This window comes from Protomyctophum bolini, assembly GCF_963924005.1.
Source record: "Protomyctophum bolini genome assembly, chromosome: 1".
Lineage (NCBI taxonomy): Eukaryota > Metazoa > Chordata > Actinopteri > Myctophiformes > Myctophidae > Protomyctophum > Protomyctophum bolini.
Window position 1 is genome coordinate 8,685,012 of NC_137862.1, and position 7,500 is coordinate 8,692,511.

At 45.6% G+C, this 7,500-nt stretch overlaps 1 protein-coding gene across 1 annotated transcript in view; it reads right to left on the reverse strand.

The window, feature by feature from the left end:
• Positions 1-7,500, reverse strand: part of LOC308314911 (SH3 and multiple ankyrin repeat domains protein 2-like) — a gene marked incomplete at its 3' end in the record, with an annotated part of 151,079 nt that overhangs the window by 63,786 nt on the left and 79,793 nt on the right.

Here is a 7,500-nt window from a genome sequence, read left to right on the forward strand (position 1 = left end):
TCAACCTTGTTCATGTCAAAGGTCCATTGTTTATTTATTGGGCATTTGAGCCCATGGACCACCATTTGATGACGTTTAGCCTCGCAGAGCCAAAACGAAAGAATATTTTGCTGTCGGTGGATAAGATTTTGTCCACAATGTTCAACGTTTTTCCACATTTTTTCCTCGTGAGGAGAGGCATATGTGTACTGAAGTTCAAATGAGTTCATGAGCTATGCCTGTTCAAAGTTAGCATTTTCAACTGACGGCCACCCTTTGGCCAATGGTTGTGGGCTTTGTGTCTAAGCAGGGGCGACTGTGGTTCAGGAGGTAGAGCAGGTCGTCCAATGATCCATGGGTCGGCGGTTCGAATCCCGGCTCCTCCTGTCTACATGTCGAAGTGTCCTTGGGCAAGACACTGAACCCCAAGTTGCTCCCGATGTGCTGGTTGGTGCCTTGCATGGCTTCCGCCGCAATCGGTGTATGAGTGTGTGTGTGAATGGGTGAATGTAATGCACAATCTACGGTATGTAAAGCGCCTTGGATAAAGGCGCTATATAAATGCACCATTTACCATTTAAGCAGGGTGACGTATTGCTGCATTTCGTAAAGAATCACTGCACGGCTTGGCCTGGAGCTCCAACAGAAGAAATGATTTATAATTCAAAATAGTGGGTGATCTCAAGGTCAGAGGTCAAAAGTCCACGAAAGCTGTTTGCCATGAGGGACACACGTGTATCAAAGTTGTATTGCTCACGTTCAAACAGTTCATGTCTGTCTGTCTGTCTGTCTGTCTGTCTGTCTGTCTGTCTGTCTGTCTGTCTGTCAGGGCATGCAGGGCCGTGTGAGTCGGTGGGATAAACCGTTGTCCAGCAACTAGGCTTGGGCAATATATCGATATTACCGTTTATTCGCGATATTTGAAATCAATATCGGTAATATCGTGGAGTATATAAATAATATCGAATACCGATAATACCCAATATCTTAATTTTAGCGTCATGAAAATATGGATTTAAAAAATAAGTATTTCATTTTAAACAACTATAATTTGCCTAATAACTTAGTGTCCATGCATTGACTGGCACTGGCGCTGAATTACGGCTGTTTGGCAGCATTTCGGGTTCCAGCCAAATTAAAAAGGCTGATAATCGATAATACCGATAATCGCTATATTATTCACGGTATCAATACCGATATCAAAAAATCAATATCGCCCAAGCCTACCAGCAACACCACAAAAGGCTCTGGTCAGGCTCTGCCAGTGGACCCAATGAGCCTTATAAGCCCCCTCACCTGTTCAAATCCCAGCCTCTGCCACAGCCAATTGATTGCCATGGCAACCCCACACCTGCCATTTGATATTAGATTAGTTAACCAGTCCACTTTTCACAGTCACTTTCAACTCACTCACAACTCAGACTCAGATCCATATGGGACACAGACAGGCGGTTAAAACGGGTGCTATGACAACGGGTATTGCAAGGTTCCAACTTGCATCGTTCCCAAGTAGGCTGGTGGCCGACGGGCACAGGTCTAGTATTATGATAATGGAGGAGAGGAGAGGAGAGGAGAGGAGAGGAGAGGAGAGGAGAGGAGAGGAGAGGAGAGGAGAGGAGAGGAGAGGAGAGGAGAGGAGAGGAGAGGAGAGGATAACGTAATTATTGCCACGTTCCTGAACGTGGCAATAATTACGTTAACCCACACCCTCTCGTGTAATATTGCTTAATTGAAAAATAGCTCATAGCGCGGCACCGAGTGCCGCACTACGAGCTTGTAGGTTTGCTATTTTTGAAAAAACGTGAAAATGTAGGGCAAATCATTGAATATATAAATACATAAAATGTTTGAGAACGACTGACACAGAAACATATAGGGTTTTTCCGAAAACTGTCATGATTTAGAAGACATTTGTAGAATCGTTCCCAGGTCGAAATGGGTTAAAAGAAAGACCACAACATCAACATTTGCTGTCAAACTCAACCCTGGTGGCTGTTGTGTTCTGTGAGCCATATAGAAGCAGTTCACTGCTGCTGCTGCTGGGCGTTTAAAAATAGAACCACCTTTTGTGTCTCATGTGCTATTTTCTTCCCTCAAAGTTGTCAAGATATGCACCGGGATGCATGTATGCACACACATATGCACACACACACACACACACACACACACACACACGCGCCATTTAGCCAGGTCTAAATGGGTTGAAACCAGTATAAAGAAGGATAGAGACCGCTATTCATTTCAGTGGAAGTTGCTCAGTGGCGTTTTGAAGCACCCGGAAGACTTCCGGAAGTATAATTATAACTCAATGGCTCGAGCGAGCGGAAGTTTAGCCTAGCCTAGCCCCGGCTGACGCACGTACGTGACGTCATGAACGTCCATCCACTTCCATTAAAGTGCTGCAATTCCAGTAGGTGTAGTGGCATCAACGTTGCACAACGTTGCATATTGGTTAAAGCCAGCACACCAACATAGACAGCACTAAGTTGATGCACATCAACAACAGATCAATATCAGTTACAGTGACATATATTGACAATATTCCATTTTCTGAAAAGTGTGTGTGTGTGTGTGTGTGTGTGTGTGCGCAATGGTAAATGGTGCATTTATATAGATTGTGCATTACATTCACCCATCCACACACCAATTGCGGCGGAAGCCATGCAAGGCACCAACCAGCACATCGGGAGCAATTTGGGGTTCAGTGTCTTGCCCAAGGACACTTCGATATGTAGACAGGAGGAGCCGGGAATCGAACCACCGACCCATGGATCATTGGACGACCTGCTCTACCTCTTGCCACAGTCGCCCCCTATGCAATCCGTGCATGTGGGTCAAAACAATGAGAGCGTGTTACATAAGGACAGAGAAAAGCAATCAGTGGAATCTGTACGAAGAGTTGAGATGAGCTCTGACTCTGATGGGGAGTAAATGTACTCTCACTCTTTTACTTAAGTAAAAGTATCAAGACTGCAATGTAGAAACACTGTTACAAGTAAAAGTATGGCGTTCAAAATGTACTTGGTAAAAGTACAAAGACATACTTAAAGTACCAAAAGTAAAAGTACCCGTTCCGTTTCACTAGTATTTAAAAAGTAATAATCTTTGAAAATAGCAGATCTACAAGCTCACAACGCGTTACAACGAGCCAAAGTTAAAATATGGATGAAGTGGTTAATGCATGATTTGTAATAATAATCATCATAGAATAGGTCATGAAGTGTGGGTCATGAACGAAAGAATAAGGTCGCGAATACAAGCAGCCGAAATGAGTTTTCTTCGACAGGTGACTGGCGTCTCCCTTAGAGATAGGGTGAGAAGTTCAGTCACAGGAGAGAGACTCGGAGTAGAACCGCTGCTCCTTCGCCTGGAAACGAGCCAGCTTAGGTGGTTCGGGCATCTGGTTAGGATGCCTCTCAGGTGCCTCCCTAGGGAGGTCTTTGACGCACGTCCCACTGGGAGGAGACCCCGGCGCAGTTGGAGGAAACACATCGACTCACTGGCCTTGGAACGTCTCGGAATCCCCCAGGAGGAAGTCACTAATGTTGCTCTGGAGAGGGAAGTCTGGAGCTCTCTGGTGGAGCTGTTGCCCCCGCGACCAGACTACGGATAAGCGGTTGAAGATGGTTTATTTCTCTAGTTCAGGACAAACGTTTCGGCTAACAGCCTTAATTCTTCAGTGTGTGGAGTTGTAGGAACCAAGTCTCTTTTGAACGAGTGGTGACACACCATCATTAATAATCACCTCAGTCACAGCCAACAGACTGGGATAGATTAAAAACTCTACGTCTCTATTAACAATGTAAACACATTTTCCCAACATATCACTGCAGGTATTTCTCTAACCCTGACCCAAGGAAGAATTACATCAAACTAAATCCAGGTCCAGCCACTCAAAGTAAAAGGCCTGCCCTTTATTATAGCTGGGCTATAGCGACATTAATTAGCTGTATTTTAATGTCTGTATAGCTCATTAAAAAAAAAGATGCGCTGGTTCCTGTACACCTATATGCCTTTTTTGACATCATGTTTCCTCTCTCCGTGAATGTGATTCGCTTCCGTGAGAGGAACCGCTGCTTCGAGGGAAGCTCCTGTAACTGGACTCGGGTTAAAAATAGAACTGAATATGATTTCCGTACGAATAAAGGTATAGAGAGATGTTGAGATCATCCGTGTCTCATCTTCATAACCGAAGGTATAGAGAGATGTTGAGATCATCTGTGTCTCATCTTCACAACCGACATGGTCATAAACTCATAACCATCGTTGCATAGAACACCGAAGTCTAACGTCAATATCGCTAGAGGGCGCAAATACACAGGTTTGTGTACTTTTTATTTGCATTATAATCCCCATAGGGGGATTTTAGATCGCCTCATATAAGAACTGTGTTTGAAAAATAAACATTGTCAACCCGGCCGCTTCACTCATATGGATATGAAGAATCAACTGACTGAGAGAAAACGCTAATGTTACTGCTGCTGAATTAGTTACATTTTCACTAGAAGCAGACTGTATCATATAATGAGTGACTGACTGTTGCAAAACGATACAGAGGCACCTCCCTGACAATAACGCCGAGACAGCTTGTTATCTTTGGACCACAACGCTTATACGATAATAAGATCACCCCATGTTATTCTCCATAGAGAAATTACTTCCGCGAACCAGGGGAATCGAAGGGATGAGCGAAGTACGTCAGGACTTCGGTGCTCTATTACCATCATCATCTATCAATCACCTGATCTGCAACCTCAGCGGTTGTCTCACCATGTTTTGACGAGAGAAACAAGCAAACCAAGTCTATGAAAACAAGCCAAAAAGAAGCGATTATATATAGGCCACAGTAAACCTTGTAATGCACGATCTGCTATTTGGTCAAACCTGTCCCTGCCGTTTGCTGTCTTAGGAGTGAGAATGTGTTGAAGCACTAAAACCTTGAGTGTTCATTTAACTCTGAGAGAGTACAAGACCTTTAAATGAGTCTTACATTTGAGCACAAGATTCAAGAACCAATTTACAATGAATGTACAATTTAAGCCTTTAGCAGACACTCTTAATCCAGAGAGACTTACAGTAAGTATGGAAGGAAAACAGGTGTAATACGTTCCCATTCCTGACACGTCATAATAAACCAAACATTCACAATTCATCCGAAACGTTGCAACAGAATGGCAACAGACTCATTCTTCCAAGAACCTCTTGCCTGAAGGACAAATTGTCCGAAATGTTGCAACAGCAGAAGAAACCTAACCTCAGTCTTAACCGGCCACGTACCGTAGGTCACTAACCCTAACCTCAGTCTTAACCAGCCACGTAGGTCACTAACCCTAACCTCAGTCTTAACCGGCCACGTAGGTCACTAACCCTAACCTCAGTATTAACCAGCCACGTTGGTCACTAACCCTAACCTCAGTCTTACCAGCCACGTAGGTCACTAACCCTAACCTCAGTCTTAACCAGCCACGTTGGTCACTAACCCTAACCTCAGTCTTAACCAGCCACGTAGGTCACTAAACCTAACCTCAGTCTTAACCAGCCACGTAGGTCACTAAACCTAACCTCAGTCTTAACCAGCCACGTAGGTCACTAACCCTAACCTCAGTCTTAACCAGCCACGTAGGTCACTAACCCTAACCTCAGTCTTAACCAGCCACGTAGGTCACTAACCCTAACCTCAGTCTTAACCGGCCACGTAGGTCACTAACCTTAACAGTCTTAACCAGCCACGTAGGTCACTAACCCTAACCTCAGTCTTAACCAGCCACGTTGGTCACTAACCATAACCTCAGTCTTAACCAGCCACGTAGGTCACTAACCCTAACCTCAGTCTTAACCGGCCACGTAGGTCACTAACCGTAACCTCAGTCTTAACCAGCCACGTAGGTCACTAACCCTAACCTCAGTCTTAACCGGCCACGTACTGTAGGTCACTAACCCTAACCTCAGTCTTAACCGGCTACGTTGGTCACTAACCATAACCTCAGTCTTAACCGGCCACATAGGTCACTAACCCTAACCTCAGTCTTAACCAGCCACGTAGGTCACTAACCCTAACCTCAGTCTTAACCAGCCACGTTGGTCACTAACCCTAACCTCAGTCTTAACCGGCCACGTAGGTCACTAACCCTAACCTCAGTCTTAACCAGCCACGTAGGTCACTAAACCTAACCTCAGTCTTAACCGGCCACGTAGGTCACTGGCCCTAACCTCAGTCTTAACCGGCCACGTAGGTCACTGGCCCTAACCTCAGTCTTAACCGGCCACGTAGGTCACTGACCCTAACCTCAGTCTTAACCGGCCACGTAGGTCACTGGCCCTAACCTCAGTCTTAACCGGCCACGTAGGTCACTAACCCTAACCTCAGTCTTAACCAGCCACGTAGGTCACTAACCCTAACCTCAGTCTTAACCAGCCACATAGGTCACTGGCCCTAACCTCAGTCTTAACCAGCCACATAGGTCACTAAACCTAACCTCAGTCTTAACCAGCCACATAGGACGGTCACTGGCCCTAACCTCAGTCTTAACTGGCCACATAGGTCACTAAACCTAACCTCAGTCTTAACCAGCCACGTAGGTCACTGGCCCTAACCTCAGTCTTAACCAGCCACGTAGGTCACTGGCCCTAACCTCAGTCTTACAGTGGCCTGAAACTGGGAGGTCGGGGTTCGATCCCCGGGCCGGATCATACCAAAGACGGTAAAAATGGGACCCAATGCCTCCCTGCTTGGCACTCAGCACTTAACCGGCCACTTAGGTCGTTAACCCTGAAAAAAATCGCTTAAGATTTTTAAGAAAAGAGCTTTCTGCCCTGTGGCTGAATGAGGACTGAACTGCATGTGTGAACATCTCCAGGTTCATGTGTGAACATCTCCAGGTTCATGTGTGAACATCTCCAGGTTCATGTGTGAACATCTCCAGGTTCATGTGTGAACATCTCCAGCTTCATGTTCTCCAGCTTCATGTGTGAACATCTCCAGCTTCATGTGTGAACATCTCCAGCTTCATGTTCTCCAGCTTCATGTGTGAACATCTCCAGGTTCATGTGTGAACATCTCCAGGTTCATGTGTGAACATCTCCAGCTTCATGTTCTCCAGCTTCATGTGTGAACATCTCCAGGTTCATGTGTGAACATCTCCAGGTTCATGTGTGAACATCTCCAGGTTCATGTGTGAACATCTCCAGGTTCATGTGTGAACATCTCCAGCTTCATGTTCTCCAGCTTCATGTGTGAACATCTCCAGCTTCATGTGTGAACATCTCCAGCTTCATGTTCTCCAGCTTCATGTGTGAACATCTCCAGGTTCATGTGTGAACATCTCCAGGTTCATTGACAAAACAGTGACAGATCAATCAAACCGCGGAAACCACCGATGGCTTTAACACAGCGACAGATGGGGAACTGCACACACACACACACACACACACACACACACACACACACACACACACACACACACACACACACACACACACACACACACACACACACACACACACAGTCACTGGGGGTGTTTT